The following is a 16,300-nucleotide window of genomic DNA, read 5'->3' as shown; positions in this document are numbered from 1 at the left end:
GATTTTGTTTGTTTACTTGTTTCTACTTTTTTTTTTTTGTTCTTGTTGTTTTGTTTTGGTGGGTTTTTTTTTTTTAAGTCTCTAGTTCATTTACTTTTTCTGTGATATTTTTTCTTTTTTTTCCTTTTTTTATTTTTTTATTTTTTTTCTTTTTTTAAATAATAAATTTATTTTTTATTGGTGTTCAATTTGCCAATATACAGAATAACACCCAGTGCTCATCCCGTCAAGTGCCCCCCTCAGTGCCCGTCACCCATTCACCCCCACCCCCGCCATCCTCCCCTTCCACCACCCCTAGTTCATTTCCCAGAGTTAGGAGTCTTCATGTTCTGCCTCCCTTTCTGATATTTCCCACCCATTTCTTCTCCTTTCCCTTCTATTCACTTTCAGTATTATTTATATTCCCAAAATGAATGAGACCATATAATGTTTGTCCTTCTCCGATTGACTTATTTCACTCAGCATAATACCCTCCAGTTCCATCAACGTTGAAGCAAACGGTGGGTATTTGTCATTTCTAATGGCTGAGTAATATTCCATTGTATACATAGACCACATCTTCTTTATCCATTCATCTTTCGATGGACACCGAGGCTCCTTCCACAGTTAGGCTATTGTGGACATTGCTGCTAGAAACATCGGGGTGCAGGTGTCCCGGCCTTTCATTGCATCTGTACCCTTGGGGTAAATCCCCAGCAGTGCAATTGCTGGGTCGTAGGGCAGGTCTATTTTTAACTCTTTGAGGAACCTCCACACAGTTTTCCAGAGTGGCTGCACCATTTCACATTCCCACCAACAGTGCAAGAGGGTTCCCTTTTCTCTACATCCTCTCCATCATTTGTGGTTTCCTGTCTTGTTAATTTTCCCCATCCTCACTGGTGTGAGGTGGTATCTCATTGTGGTTTTGATTTGTATTTCCCTGATGGCAAGTGATGCACAGCATTTTCTCATGTGCATGTTAGCCATGTCTATGTCTTCCTCTGTGAGATTTCTCTTCATGTTTTTTGCCCATTTCATGATTGGATTGTTTGTTTCTTTGGTGTTGAGTTTAAGAAGTTCTTTATAGATCTTGGAAATTAGCCCTTCATCTGATACGTCATTTGCAAATATCTTCTCCCATTCTGTAGGGTGTCTTTTAGTTTTGTTGACTGTATCCTTTGCTGTGCAAAAGCTTCTTATCTTGATGAAATCCCAATAGTTCATTTTTTGCTTTTGTTTCTTTTGCCTTTGTGGATGTATCTTGCAAGATGTTACTGTGGCCAAGTTCAAAACGGGTGTTGCCTGTGTTCTCCTCTAGGATTTTGATGGAATCTTGTCTCACATTTAGATCTTTCATCCATTTTGGGTTTATCTTTGTGTATGGTGAAAGAGAGTGGTCTAGTTTCATTCTACTGCATATGGATGTCCAATTTTCCCAGCACCATTTATTGAAGAGACTGTCTTTCTTCCAGTGGATAGTCTTTCCTCCTTTATCGAATATTAGTTGACCATAAAGTTGAGTGTCCACTTCTGGGTTCTCTATTCTGTTCCCCTGATCTATGTGTCTGTTTTTGTGCCAATACCACACTGTCTTGATGACCACAGCTTTGTAGTACAACCTGAAATCTGGCATTGTGATGCCCCCAGATATGGTTTTCTTTTTTAAAATTCCCCTGGCCTTTCGGGGTCTTTTCTGATTCCACACAAATCTTAAAATAATTTGTTCTAACTCTCTGAAGAAAGTCCATGGTATTTTGATAGGGATTGCATTAAACGTGTAAATTGCCCTAGGTAACATTGACATTTTCACAATATTAATTCTGCCAATCCATGAGCATGGAATATTTTTCCATCTCTTTGTGTCTTCCTCAATTTCTTTCAGAAGTGTTCTATAGTTTTTAGGGTGTTGTTAGGTGTAGATCCTTTACCTCTTTGGTGAGGTTTATTCCTAGGTATCTTATGCTTTTGGGTGCAATTGTAAATGGGATTGACTCCTTAATTTCCCTTTCTTCAGTCTCATTGTTAGTGTATAGAAACGTCACTGACTTCTGGGAATTGATTTTGTATCCTGCCACGCTGCCAAATTGCTGTATGTGTTCTAGCAATCTTGGGGTGGAGGCTTTTGGGGTTTCTATGCACAGTATCATGTCATCGGTGAAGAGGGAGTGTTTGACTTCTTCTTTGCCAATCTGCATGCCTTTAATATCTTTTTGTTGTCTGATTGCTGAGACTAGGACTTCCAGTACGATCTTGAATATCAATGGTGAGAGTGGACATCCCTGTCTTGGTCCTGATCTTAGGGGAAAGGCTCCCAGTGCTTCCCCATTGAGAATGATATTTGCTGTGTGCTTTTCGTAGATGGCTTTTAAGATGTTGAGGAATGTTCCCTCTCTCACAACACTCTGAAGTGTTTTGATCGGGAATGGCCGCTGTGTTTTGTAAAATGCTTTCACTGCATCTAATGAGAGGATCATACGTTTCTTGGCTTTTCTCTTGCTGATATGATAAATCACATTGATTGTTTTATGAGTGTTGTACTAGCCTTGTGTCCCGGGAATAAATCCTACTTGGTCACGGTGAATAATTTTCTTAAGGTACTGCTGGATCCTATTGGCTAGTATCTTGTTGAGAATTTTTGCATCCATGTTCATCAGGGATATTGGTCTGTAATTCTTCTTTTTGGTGGGGTCTTTGCCTGGTTTTGGAATTAAGGTGATGCTGGCCTCATAGAACGAATTTGCAAGTACTCCATCCCTTTCTATCTTTCCAAACAGCTTTAGTAGAATAGGTATGGTTTCTTCTTTAAACGTTTGATAAAATTCCCCAAGGAAGCCATCTGGCCCTGGACTTTTGTGTCTTGGGAGGTTTTTGATGACTGCTTCAATTTCCTCCCTTGTTATCGGCCTGTTCAGGTTTTCTGTTTCTTCCTGTTCCAGTTTTGGTAGTTTGTGGCTTTCCAGAAATATGTCCATTTCTTCTAGATTGCCTGATTTATTGGCATATAGCTGTTCATAATATGTTTTTAAAATCTTTTGTATTTCCTTGGTGTTGGTAGTGATCTCTCCTTTCTCATTCATGATTTTATTAATTTGAGTCTTCTCTCTTTTCTTTTTAAAGGGTGAATAATGGTTTATCTATGTTATTCATTCTTTCAAAGAACCAACTCCTGGTTTTGTTTGATCTGTTCCACAGTTCTTCTGGTCTCGATTTCGTTGAGTTCTGCTCGAATCTTTATTAACTCTCTTCTGCTGGGTGTAGGATCTATTTGCTGTTTTTTTTTCTTTCTCTAGGTCCTTTAGGTGTAAGGTTAGCTTTTGTATTTGAGTTCTTTCCAGCTTTTGGATGGCTGCTAGTATTGTGATGTATTTCCCCCTCAGGACTGCTTTTGGTGTATCCCAAAGGTTTTAAATGGTAGTATCTTCAATCTCATTAGTTTCCATGAATCTTTTTAATTTCTCCTTAATTTCCTGGTTGACCCTTTCATCTTTTAGCAGGATGGTCCTTAACCTCCACGTGTTTGAAGTCCTTCCAAACTTCTTGTTGTGATTTAGTTCTAATTTCAAGGCATTATGGTCTGAGAATATGCAGGGGACGATCCCAATCTTTGGGTATCGGCTCAGATCCAATTTGTGACCCAGTATGTGGTCTATTCTGGAGAAAGTTCCATGTGCACTTGAGAAGAATGTATTTTCAATTGAGTCTGGATGTAAAGTTCTGTAGATATCTGTGAAATCCATCTGGTCCAGTGTATCATTTAAAGCTCTCGTTTCTTTGGAGATGTTGTGTTTAGGAAACTATCAAGTGTAGAAAGCGCTAGATTGAAGTCACAAAGTATAAGTGTATTATTATCTAAGTACGTCTTCACTTTGGTTATTAATTGATTGATATATTTGGCAGCTTCCACATTCGCGGCATATATATTGAGGATTGTTAAGTCCTCTTGTTGGATAGATCCTTTAATTATGATATAGTGTCCCTCTTCATCTCTCACTGTGGTCTTCGGGGTACGTTTTAGTTTATCGGATATAAGGATGGCTACCCCTGCTTTCTTTTGAGGACCGTTTGAATTTTAAATGGTTCTCCAACCTTTTATTTTCAGGCTGTAGGTGTCCTTCTGTCTAAAATGAGTCTCTTGTAGACAGCAAATAGACAGGTCCTGCTTTTTTATCCAGTCTGACAGCCTGCACCTTTTGATGGGGTCATTAAGCCCGTTCATGTTCAGAGTTACTATTGAAAGATATGAGTTTAGTGTCATCATGATACTTATTCAGTCCCTGTTTTTGTGGATTGTTCCAGTGGACTTCTTCTTAAAGGGGAATTTTGAGAGTCCCCCTTAAAGTTTCTTGCAGAGCTGGTTTGGAGGTCACATATTCTTTCAGTTCCTGCCTGTCTTGGAAGCTCTTTCTTTCTCCTTCCATTCTGATTGAGATCCTTGCTGGATAAAGTATTCTCGGTTGCATGTTTTTCTCATTTAGGACCCTGACTATATCCTGCCAGCCCTTTCTGGCTTGCCAGGTCTCTGTGGAGAGGTCTGCAGTTACTCTAATACTCCTCCCCATAAAAGTCAGGGATTTCTTGTCTCTTGCTGCTTTAAGGATCTTCTCTTTATCTTTGGAATTTGCAAGCTTCACCATTAAATGTCGAGGTGTTGAACAGTTTTTATTCATTTCAGGGGGTGGAATCTCTCTATTTCCTGGATATGAATGCCTGTTTCCCTTCCCAGATTAGCAAAGTTTTCAGATATGATTTGTTCAAATACATATTCTGGGCTTCTGTCACATTTGGCGCCCTCTGGAACCCCAATGAAACGTAGGTTTTTCTTCCTCAGGCTGTCATTTATTTCCCTTAATCTATCCTCATGGTCCTTTATTTGTTTGTCTCTTTTTTTCCTCAGTTTCCCTCTTTGCCTCGGTAGAAAGACAGAAACAAAACCGATTGTGTAACATTCTAAGCTTAATTTTTAATCACCTGAGTTAAAGTCCTAGCTCATCCACTTACTTACAACCTTTGACTTAATATTTAGTCCCTCTGAGTTTTCATTGACTCATCATAAATGAAGACATAACCAGTTACCATCGACTAAATCCTACTCGCAATGTGGTTTGGTCCAAGAAATGAGTGACAGATCTATCCTCCTATATGGTAAATTGTCCAATGTTATTTAAAAAATTAGTTATGTTTTAAAAAGTTATTTCTCTTAAAAAAGTCACTTCATTTTATTTTGTGTGTTTCTACATATATAACTAAAGGAAATTCAAAGGAAAGAAAAAAATAATTTCTCAATGAAATACTTTTTTCCATACTTTTTTGCGTAATTCACTCATCACCTTAAGACAAAAAAGATTACATTTGTTCCAGATACATCACTTTAGTGAAAATTAATTCTCATGTGACTGTAGGCAAGCAATATAGAATAAAAATATAATATATAGAATATGGAAAATTGTACAGCTCTTTACTAAATGTTTCCTAAACAAATAGTTTTGCTATCCTGATACTTCCCTAAATTAACTCCTTTAATACAAGAGTAGTTTAAGAGTCACAAATATGCATGCTAGGAACTATTACTCATTTTGTTTTCTTAAAAAAGAAAATTATTCCATGATTTGAGCCAATGAAAATAGATCTCTCTAAAACAGAATCTGTGTTTCATTATAAAAGCAGAACTCATTAGTATCAGTGAAAAACTCTCGGGAATAAAGGTGAGGGTAAAAATGTAAGTTTTGGATGTAAATATACCTAGATTCAAAGTCCCAGCCTGTCAGTGACTAGTTAGGTAGACGTTTCTATGAAGCTCCCTTTACCCATCCTTCAGTAAAATGGAACTTGCATTTTAACTCAGAGGGTTGTGCTAAGAATTAATTACATAAAATAGTATTAAGTATTATGTTCAATAAATGTTAAATATTTGATGTTCAATGAATGCATCCACTACTGTGGTTGTGATGTATAATCAGAACTACCCTTTCCAACAACATTGATATTGAATTATTGCTCAATGGTTGCATAGCTTTTGCATCTGATTGCATGTATGTATCTCAGAATACAAATTTTTCAGATCAGACTTTTTATTGAATTATAATTGACGTGGAATATTATATTAGTCTCGGGTGTATAGCATAGCGATTCAATATTTTTGCATATTATGAAATGATCGCCTGGAGAGGTCTGGTTACTACCTGTTAGTATAAAAAATTATTGCAATGTTATTGACTATATTCCATAGACTGTACATTGCATGCCCATAAATTACTTATTTTATAACTGGAAGTTTGTAACTCTTAATCCCCTTTACCTATTCCAACTGTCCCCTGACCCCCTCCCCTCTGGCAACCACTAGTTTGTCGTCTGTATCTTTCTGTTTTGTTTGTTTGCTTTTTTTTTTAGATTCTACACATAAGTGAAAGCATATGGTAGTTGTCTTTTTCTGATTTACTCACTTAACACAATGCCTTTAAAGTGTATCTGTGTTGTTGCAAATGGTAAGATTTCATTCTTTTTTTTTTTTACAGTTGAACAATATTATTTTGTATATCACATCTTCTTTAACATTTATCTCAATGGACACTTAGGGTTACTTCCATGACTTGGCTATATTAAATAATGCTGCAGGAAACACAGGCATGCATATATATTTTCCAATTAGTGTTTTTGTTTTCTTTGTATAAATACCCATAAGTGGAATTGCTGGATCACACGGTAGTTCTATTTTTGAAAAATTTTTGAGGAAAATTTTATACAGATTTCCACAGTGGCTGAACCAGTTTGCATTCCCACCAACAGTGTAGGAGGGTTCCCACATCCTCACCAACACTTATGTCTTGTGTTTTTGATAATAGCCATTCTGATAGGTGTGAGGTGATACCTCATTGAGGTTTGGATAAGGCAGCCTATAGAAGAGTCTTGTTTTCCTTATCCATTTAGCCATCCCATGTCTTTTGATTGAAGGATAGTTCCCTTACACTTAAAGTCACTATTTCTAGATATGTACTTACTGTCATCTTGTTAATTGTTTCCTCACTGTTATTGTTGTCCTTCTCTGTTCCTTTCTTGGTTTGTTACTTCGTGTTTGTTTTCTTTATATTTAGATTGCTTTGTCTTTTACTTTTGTGTTCTTAACTATAAGCTTTCTTCTTTGTGGTTATGGTCTGGTTCACATATAACATGTATATAACTGTCTCCTTTAAGTTGACAGTAAGTTAATTTTGAACGTATCCCAAAGTTTTATACTTGTACTCCTCTCTTCTGCATTTTTATATTGTTGATAACACATTTAACATATTTTTTATTTTATTTATCCCTTAACTCATTGCGGTAGTTTTATTGTACTACCTTTGTCTTTTACCCTTCATATTTGTTTTATAAGTTGTTGATCCACTCACTACCTTGGTTACTTGTCCTTCCGGTTAGATTTTTAACTCTCATTTGTTTTCTTAGTTTTCTCTCATTTTTTTCTTTAGTTTTCTTACTAGTAATTAGTACCTTTTCTTTTTAGCTTAGAAAAGCATTCTTTACATTTTTTGTATGGTTGGGTTCAGTGGTGATGAACTCCTTTAGCTTCTGCTTCCTGGAAAACTCTTAATCTCTTCTTCAATTCTGAATGAGAGACTTGCCAGGTAGAGAATTCTTGGTTGGGAGTTCTTCCCTTTCAGAACTTTGAATATATTATGCCATGCATGCCCTTCTGACCTATAAATTTCCTGCTGAGAAACCTTCTGATAGAGTTATAATGGCTCCCTTTTATACAGCGTGTTGCTTTTCTCTTGCTTTCAGTATCTTCTCTTTATTATTAATTTTTACTATTTTAATTATAGTGTTCCTTGGTGTGTTTCTCTTTGGATTCATCTTTTCTCTTTTTTAAAAAGATTTATTTATTTATTTATGGGGGGAGAGAGAGAGAGAGAGAAAGAGAGCAGGAGGAAGGTGAGAGGGAAAGAATCTTCAAGCAACCCGCCCACTGAGTGCGGAGCCCAACGTGAGGGCTCAATCCTATAACCCACAAGATCACGACCTGAGACAAAACCAAGAGCTGCTCACTCATCCAACTGAGCCACCCAGGCATCACTGGATTCACCTTATTTGAAACTCTCTGGGCTTTCTGGACTTGAATATTTATTCCCTTCCCTGAATTAGGTAAGTTTTCTGCCATTATTTCTTTGAGAATTTTCCTGGCCCTTTCTCTCTCTCTCCTCCCGTGACTCCTATAATGAAAATGTTATTCTGCTTGATACTGTCCCAGTGGTCCCTTAAGGCATTTTGTCTTTTTAAAAACTCTTTTTTGCTTTCATTTTCCTGCTGTGATTGGGTGTTTTCCATGGATTTGCTTCTGTTTTACTGATTCACGTTTCTATTCCATCCGTTCTGCTGTTGAACCCCTACAGTGCGTTTCTCAGTTCAGATTTAACTTCTCTTTGGTATTTTCATCTAGTTCCTAACTCCCTGCAGAAGTTCTTGCTGTGTTCATCCATTCTTCTCCTGAGATCTGTGAGCCTCTTTATGGCCATTACTATGAATTCTTTATTAAGTGTGTTGCTTATCTCAGTTTCATTAAGGTCTTTCTCTGAGGAGTTTCCTTGCTGTTTGGATATATTCCTCTGTCTCCTCATTTTGCCTCTCTCTGTTTCTCTGTATGTATTGGGTGAAATGGCTACCTTCCTTCATCTTGAGAGAGTAGTCTTATGTAGGAGTTTTTCCATGTGAGCCAGAAGCACAACCTCCCCTGGCCACCAGAACCAGGCACTCTATGGGCATCTGCAGTATGGTTTGAGTAAGTCTGCTGGCTCTGATAGAGCCACAGTTGCTGTGCAGGGAGATCAGGGCTCCCACCACTTGCCCACTCCATTTATGCACCAGATAGGTAGAGTTCAGGGTGCTCATCTGACCTGCTTGTGGCTTGGCTGCTACATGAGGGAGACGGGCTCTGTCACTCACCTGGTCTTGATGCAGCTCCGATAATGCACAGAGTGAATGAAATGTGGGGAGCTCCCCCAGCCTCGTTATGTGGCAGGGAGAGCAGACCATGACCTTCATGTGTTAGCTAGAGGGAGGGCACCAAAGATGGCACACATTTGTTCTATCGTCAGGAAGTTAGGATGAGTGGCAAAAATGGACACACCAGCACTTCCATCCCTGGATAATGTCCTCACAGATTCCTGACCCTCTGGCAGTCATTTTAAAATTAGTGCATCTCCCTTCTCATGGTTTAGGTGCTTTCAAGTCTATTCCTCTTGTGCTAGATCTCCATGTGAATGCATTTGCAGATGAGCCCTTTTAGAGTGGGATATATGTTCCTTATAGTTCTATGATTCTTTTGGTCCCTATTGTGGGATTATTGCATCCGGGACAGGGCCCAGGGAGGCCATGTCTCTTCCTCTCCTATCCTTTGCAAAGTGTCTTTTTTGTCTCTTACTGTGGAAAGGCTAGTCATCTAGTTCTCATGGGGGGAGGGGGCTTTCCTTGTTTGTTTACAGAGGAAAATTATTACATGTATAGCTAGAAATTTGTTGTGTCTAAGGAAAGAGTTGCATTTAGGGTATTCCTACACCATCATCTTGAACTACCCTCTCTTCCCAGACTAGATTTTACTTTTGTGCAGGTAAACCATAACAGTCACTCCTTCACAAGGACTGTCCCCAAAAGAGGTGCTTTGGCCTAGCACCACTCCTCTTCTGCAGGCCCTTCTCTGAAGAGCCCAGAAGGACAAAAAGCCTAAAATTTCAAGGTCTTGCTCTCAAGATTTTATGACCTGCCTGTTGAAACAGAATAAGTATAATTGAACATTTAGTGAAAAAGAAGAATTTTTTGGAGCTGTGAAGGACACAGCTTATTATTCTGAGGAGTAATCATGGTGGGCAAAATTGGTCAAGGAAAGTTTTGCAAAAAGCTCAATCTACCAGATTGTGTTGGGTTTGGTATGGAGGCAAAAGAGGGAAACACAGAAGGAGATATTCCTGAGAAGAGACAGAGGAGACTGAGCCAGAGGCAACACCTGCATAAATTGAGACCATTTCAAAAGACAAGAAGTAAAGAAATAAATAAATAGAGGGCAGAATTCTTGCTCCTATCATGTCTGCCATCTGGCTAGGATGCTTTCAAATTAATGAGCAGGTTAAAATCCAGCATGGTTCCACAAAGAGAGAAGCCTAAGAAGTACTTTGTAATGATGATCAAAAATATGTATTATATTAATTACCAAAATAAAACGATTGCTCTAAAATTCCTGAATATAACATACACGATGAAAGATTTCTCTTTTGCAATAAATATCACTAAATGAAGATAATCATGTTTTTTTTTTCTTAAAAAAAGTGTTACTGGGTTTTAAAAAAACATAGCAGAAAGATAGTTTTTTAAAAATACTGTTAAATATCTATAGGAATCAATCGGAGGAATCATAGGAGTTCAACATGACTTGACAGGAAGACTTCTCTCTCACAATAGTTTAATTATACATTTTATTAGTAATATAAAGTTTGTTACTATGATAGAAGAGAGACTAAGGTGAATGTGAGGGAAACAAATACTAAAGCAAAGTCCACAAGGCAGAGCAAAATCTTTCACCTGAGAAATCCTTCCCTGTGTAGCCAGGTGTCACATGCGGCAATGTACTTGCAGAACACTCTTGTGCAAACTTTAAACATTATATTTAAGCTCCTACATTTATATGCAAGCATAAATCACAGTGGTATTTGCTGCACGTGTTTTATTAGGTAGGCATTTCTGATTATCGAATAACCCTAAAATATACAGTTAACTCGGTTTTTGGATAAAATGCAGACTATTCAGCCATCACCTATTCCGAAAGAGAGCCCTTCGGTATTCTAGTCAGGCGTTCTCCAACAGTGCTAGGGTACTTCAGCAAAGCTCATGTGTGATAAAACAGCAGTGGCCTCTAGAGCATGTTTTTAAAGCCAGCTCTCTCAGAATTCTAACTAAATTTCTCAAATGAACACACACACACACACACACACGTGCATGCACACTCATCTCGTTTTTGCTGCTGTTTTAACTTGCCAAAGAGTAAAGGTATATGAATCAGGTCTTATTAATATTAATATATACGTTGTTATTTTGCTCCCTGAACACTGTCACTTTGTTATACTAAATAAAAGCCCTGACAGAAACATCCAATGAATCATCACTAAGAAAATGCATTGTTGTGTCATAGTTAATAAGCAGTTCAATGTAATCACACCTTGATCATTCTCCGGAGCAGTTCGGTCCTTTGCATGGTGTGGTTAGAACCAAAATGTCTAATATTAGTTCCCTTAATGATTGCTCAAACAGAAGTTAAAATGGAAAGTCACTCTCCCTTCAGATGTACAAATAATCTTTTTTTTTTTTCTGAGAAGGATAGGGAAGGAAACGTCAAAACAGCAAGAAGAAATTTATGAGTCTTAGACTACATGTTATCATAAAAGGAGTCTCTGGGATTCAGTCATAATCACAGGGTATGATGTTGAGCTCAACATGTTGAGTTCCCATGCCCTGCTTATCAACCCCCACAGAACATGTGAACCACAAGTAGAAGCTCCCATCCCAGATGAAAGGAAGCTTCTTCTGGCCAAGGTAGCAGAACTGTAAAAACTCCCTTTGGCCATGGACGGCCTGTAGGGCACTTTGATAAGCCCAGAGGAATCACAGGCAAAGATCCTACCTTAATGAGGACTGAATGGACCCCGTGGCTTTTGCAGATAGGAAATACCAGAAGCTTAGGGTGCGGGCAGTGCTGGATTCTTGCCACACAGCACTCTTGAGGTGTGCTTCTTCACCCCGAAGACCCAATGGAGTAGCCTCCAGATACAAGAAGTGTCCTAGGAACAAGGACGGCATTCAGACAGGGCACGAACAAGAATGAGGGGATCATTTTAGCTCCTCCATCTTACTTAGGGTTTTTAAGTATATTTCATAGGCTATGAGCTGCCAAAGGCATTTCCATTTGAAACAGAAAGAAAACCCAATAGCCTTGCTTCTAGCTCACTGACAGAACAATTTCCAACTGTCTGTGCTTTGAGCAAAGTACTTCACAGAATGCAGATTAACCGATGTGACAGGATATTTATGCCACTGAATCAACAAAATGGTTATAGAAATCATTTCATGGACCCCCTAAACTACCCACTTGTAAAACAATGCAAAGATACTATTTACAAAAAAATATATAAAGGAATTATGGTGTACTTTCACAAATTCAGTCACCTACGGAATGCACAAGTAAAATGCTGAGAATCTTATTATGTACCATGGAGGATATTGAGTTTTGGGATGCCTGGGTGGCTCAGCGGTTGAGTGTCTGCCTTTGGCTTATGGGGATGGAGTCCCGTATTGGGCTACCTGCAGGGAGCCTGCTTCTCCCTCTGCTTCTGCCTCTGTCTCTCTCTTGCTCTGTGTCTCTCATGAATAAATAAATACATCTTAAAGATATTGAGTTTTACATTTGTGTATCCAAATACTTTTATGTACATAGAGCTGAGTGTTTGCACGGGGCTCAGACCTTTCTTTCTCTGGTGTGGTTAGTTTGGGCTCCTGGAGGGCTCTGTTTCATCATAAGCCCATGGAGTTTCCACACTTAGACACCATCTTTCCTATTCTATAGCTTCCAGGAATTCGAGGTCCCTTCTTTACTGACATCCCTTGACCATTGAGTCTGAGACTTGACCTCATTTACTCATGGCAAAACTGAGGCATTCCCAACACTTCTGACATGTGTGACCTTACAGTCACATCAGCACAGCACCTCTGCAGCTTCCCAACTACCTTCCTTCACACATATCATCCCATTTCTCTAATCCTTGTTTGGGACACAGGGAAAACTTGATTCTTTCCATTTGCAGATGAGAAATTTGAGAATCTGAAAAACTATATGACATATGAATGATCACATGAGTGATAGAATTTTGGGTTATTAATTATAAATTATGCCATTTAGGAAAAGTGCCCGATGGCAGCATAAATTATCATCTATCTACAATTATTAGAATGATATTAAAATTTGGTAACTCCCCCGTTATGTGTCGAATTGCATCCCCGCATCCCCCACTCCCCCAAAGATGATGGAGTCCCAATTCCATTCCCCTGTGAACGTGATCTTATTTCAAAATAGGCCCTTTATGGATGACCAAATTAGAATGAAGTCATCAGGGCAGGCCTCAATCCATACTAAGAATGTGTCGTAATGAAAAGGATAAATTCAGACACAGAGACAGACGTGCACAGAGGGAAGACAATGTAAAGACACATGAGAATGCCACCTACAAGCCAAGTAACGTGTGAGTCTACAGCAGCTAAGAGAGAAGCAAAGAATTGGTGATTTCCCCTCACAGCCCTCAAAAGGAACCAGTTGTGCTGACACCTTAATCGCACACTTCTAGCTTCCAGAACTGTGCAACAATGCCTGTGGCTTACATCTCTGGTACTTTGTGATGGCAGCCCCAGGAGACAAATACGCTCACCAAATGTTTGCCTCGCTTGCCATGGTACCAGAGTAATCTCTCTAGAGATGCTGTAAAAGACTCATAACCTACCTTTTTTGTTTCCAAGTGTGTGGTCTTTGGGAGGTCTTAGGGTTTGATTAGAGCCAACTCCCAAAGCCCAATCAAAGTTTTCAACCAAGGAGTTTTGCCAGCCACACCAGCCTCTCTCAAAAGTACAGGAGGTACCACATTCATTTTCATCAGTCTCATCTCCACAGTCATCTACAAAATTACAGCTTTGCTCTGGTTTATAACATTTGCCGTTCTGACATTCTCGAAAGCCAGGGGGACAGATACCTAGAAGACAGAAAACAAATGAAGATGAGGAAATACTACCAACACATCTGAAGCTACATGACATCCTTACTTAGCTTAAAAGCTAGTAAGAGTAGATTCACTTTAACACATAAAGAAACATGGTGTTCTTAGAATGTGAGTTATCTGACTCCTATCCTTCTCTCCTGGTCCCCTCCAGGGTTTTGCCCAATAGATCACTCACGAGGATTACTCAAAATGAAAAAAAAAAAATCAAGTATCATTTTACTGATTTAGGAAAGTATCCCAAGTCTCCTCAAATACAGCATTTCCTGTAAGTTCAAGGATATAAATTAGATCTGAAAGCCAAAGTGAGGCTTTCAATTTTTTATCCTGAAACAAAATCTTTAGGGTACTCAGAGCTTATGTATTATGTTGTATTTGGAAGTCTATTCCATTACCACCCACACATTTCAAGATTTATCAGAAACCAAATAGATACATGGTACTTCTTCAAAAGCAGGGGTATGAATATATAAGTAATATTCAACTTTCTAACAGATTTTTTCTTTCAAAATGCACATATATCTGTCAATCATTTAGAATTTTAGAACCAATTTGCCTACATAGCAATGTCAACAATAAATATTTTTTCCCACAAAGCTTAAAATAAAGGGCAATGTTTTTGAAGACCTGAGTTTGAATCCTGGTGTTGATACTTCTCAGCTATGAGACTTGGCTTAATTAGCTAAGCTCATTGAAGAGACTACTGTTGATATTCTCAGCATCTAGAACAGTGCCTGGCCATTAGTAGGTGACTAAAAAATATGAGTCAAATAAACGGAGAAGTGAAATACAGTGCTCTGGATATGACAAAGCAGTTCCATATTCACATTTAGGGTATAATTGTTATCCTGCTCTAATATTACAATAGGGCATAGCACCAGGGTAACAATATTTTAGTAGAAAAAGTCATTTGAAGATCCATCTTGGAATATCCACTTCCCAGGCTCTGTGACACTATGGTATCTGAGACTTTCTTCCTTCCTGTCTTTCCTATCTGGTAGGTAGAGGAACCAATAATGCCTCCCTATTTTACTTCTACTTGAGCTTCTATGGCCTGGGGTTGTCTGGTGGCTGAGGATTGGTGTGGATTAGAGCTGAGAAGTAAGTTGGGAAGGTGTTCTGGAAGCTAAAATCTCCTGCTGATTAAAATCTTCAAAGATTTTACAAAGAAGCTTTCATGTCCTCTGTCAGTCCCACATTTTAGAAAATAGAAGGCTAAGAGGGAAGAAGTGGGAGGAGATGGATGTGATGTCACGTAGAAACCACTGGGGGAGAAGACTAGTGTTCTGGAAGCTTCTAGCCATTTTGTGTGTTAAGCTGTTTCTGGACTGCTTGTTCAAAATTGCCTAATTAAATGCCCTTTACACTTGCAAAGCTTTTGAAAATAAGTTTCAACCATGCATTCTGCCTCTAACAAAACTTTCTTATCTGGGTTAATTGCTAACATTTTCTTTTCTTGCAGCGTGGGATTAAACTATTTTTATTTAGCTGCCCAGTTCAGTTTTAGCAGATTGGGGGTAAGGCAAAAGACCTTTAATGTTTCAATCACAGAGCTTGACTCAGAATCAGAACATTAAAGCATTCCTGAGCTACCTAGAAATGGAGATCATTTACATTAACCTCCATTCATAGATGAAAGATAAATGAGGATTATAGATGTTAAATGACTTGATGATTTTTTGATAGCAGAGGTACAATTTGCACCCAGGTCTATTATCTTCTGAACTATTTTTTAAATCTATTGACTTGAAAAGAAGAGCAGTGATCCAGGTCAACTATCACAAGACGAGACCACCAAGGAAGAGAAATGGTGGTGTTGACCATCAGATGAATTATTTCTCATGGGACTGTTGAAAACCTGTGAAATTACTAGATCATTTAATTTTACACAAGTAGGCATTTGTATTGATTCTGTCAATTCCAGTTTATTTGGGGAGTAAAAACAAAACTGGTTCTTGAGATACTTTTCTCCAAAGAGACTGAATCAAGCTTATATTTAATCCTTTTAAAGCAAATAAGAAAATAATTTGAACATGTTTCTAAATGGAATCACATTACAAATCCCAATATATTACAGAATCAATACAGCTCGTATTTTGGAATAATCATAATTTTTAAGTTCTAAAACATAATAGCTACATAATTTAAAAAGACAATAATTTAAATATTACATAATATTAATTTTGAACAGAAAACCCTTCACATTAATAAAGACAATTTTACTGCTATCATGTATCCTACCCATAAAACACCTTTTTGCTAAATATCAAGCAATAATCAAAATTATCGACTAATGTTATTTACCTATTTCCAAATTATTTTCCATGTCTGTTGTTTTGTCCAAAGAAATCAGCTACTAAGGGAGGATGTATATCTTTAAGTGATTCTGGGATTAAAGCTTCTATGAAATTATGTAACTTTGATTTTTAGTAAAAATATTTTATTTACATTAGGCAGAGACCTTCTTAGTGGGCAGGGTTTTTTTTTTTTTTTTTGTAAAAAAGAACAAATTATGAAAGTAAAAAATC

The sequence above is a fragment of the Canis aureus genome, unplaced genomic scaffold (assembly GCF_053574225.1).
Source record: "Canis aureus isolate CA01 unplaced genomic scaffold, VMU_Caureus_v.1.0 ptg000244l_RagTag, whole genome shotgun sequence".
NCBI classification, from domain to species: Eukaryota; Metazoa; Chordata; class Mammalia; order Carnivora; family Canidae; genus Canis; species Canis aureus.
This window is presented reverse-complemented; position numbering follows the sequence as displayed.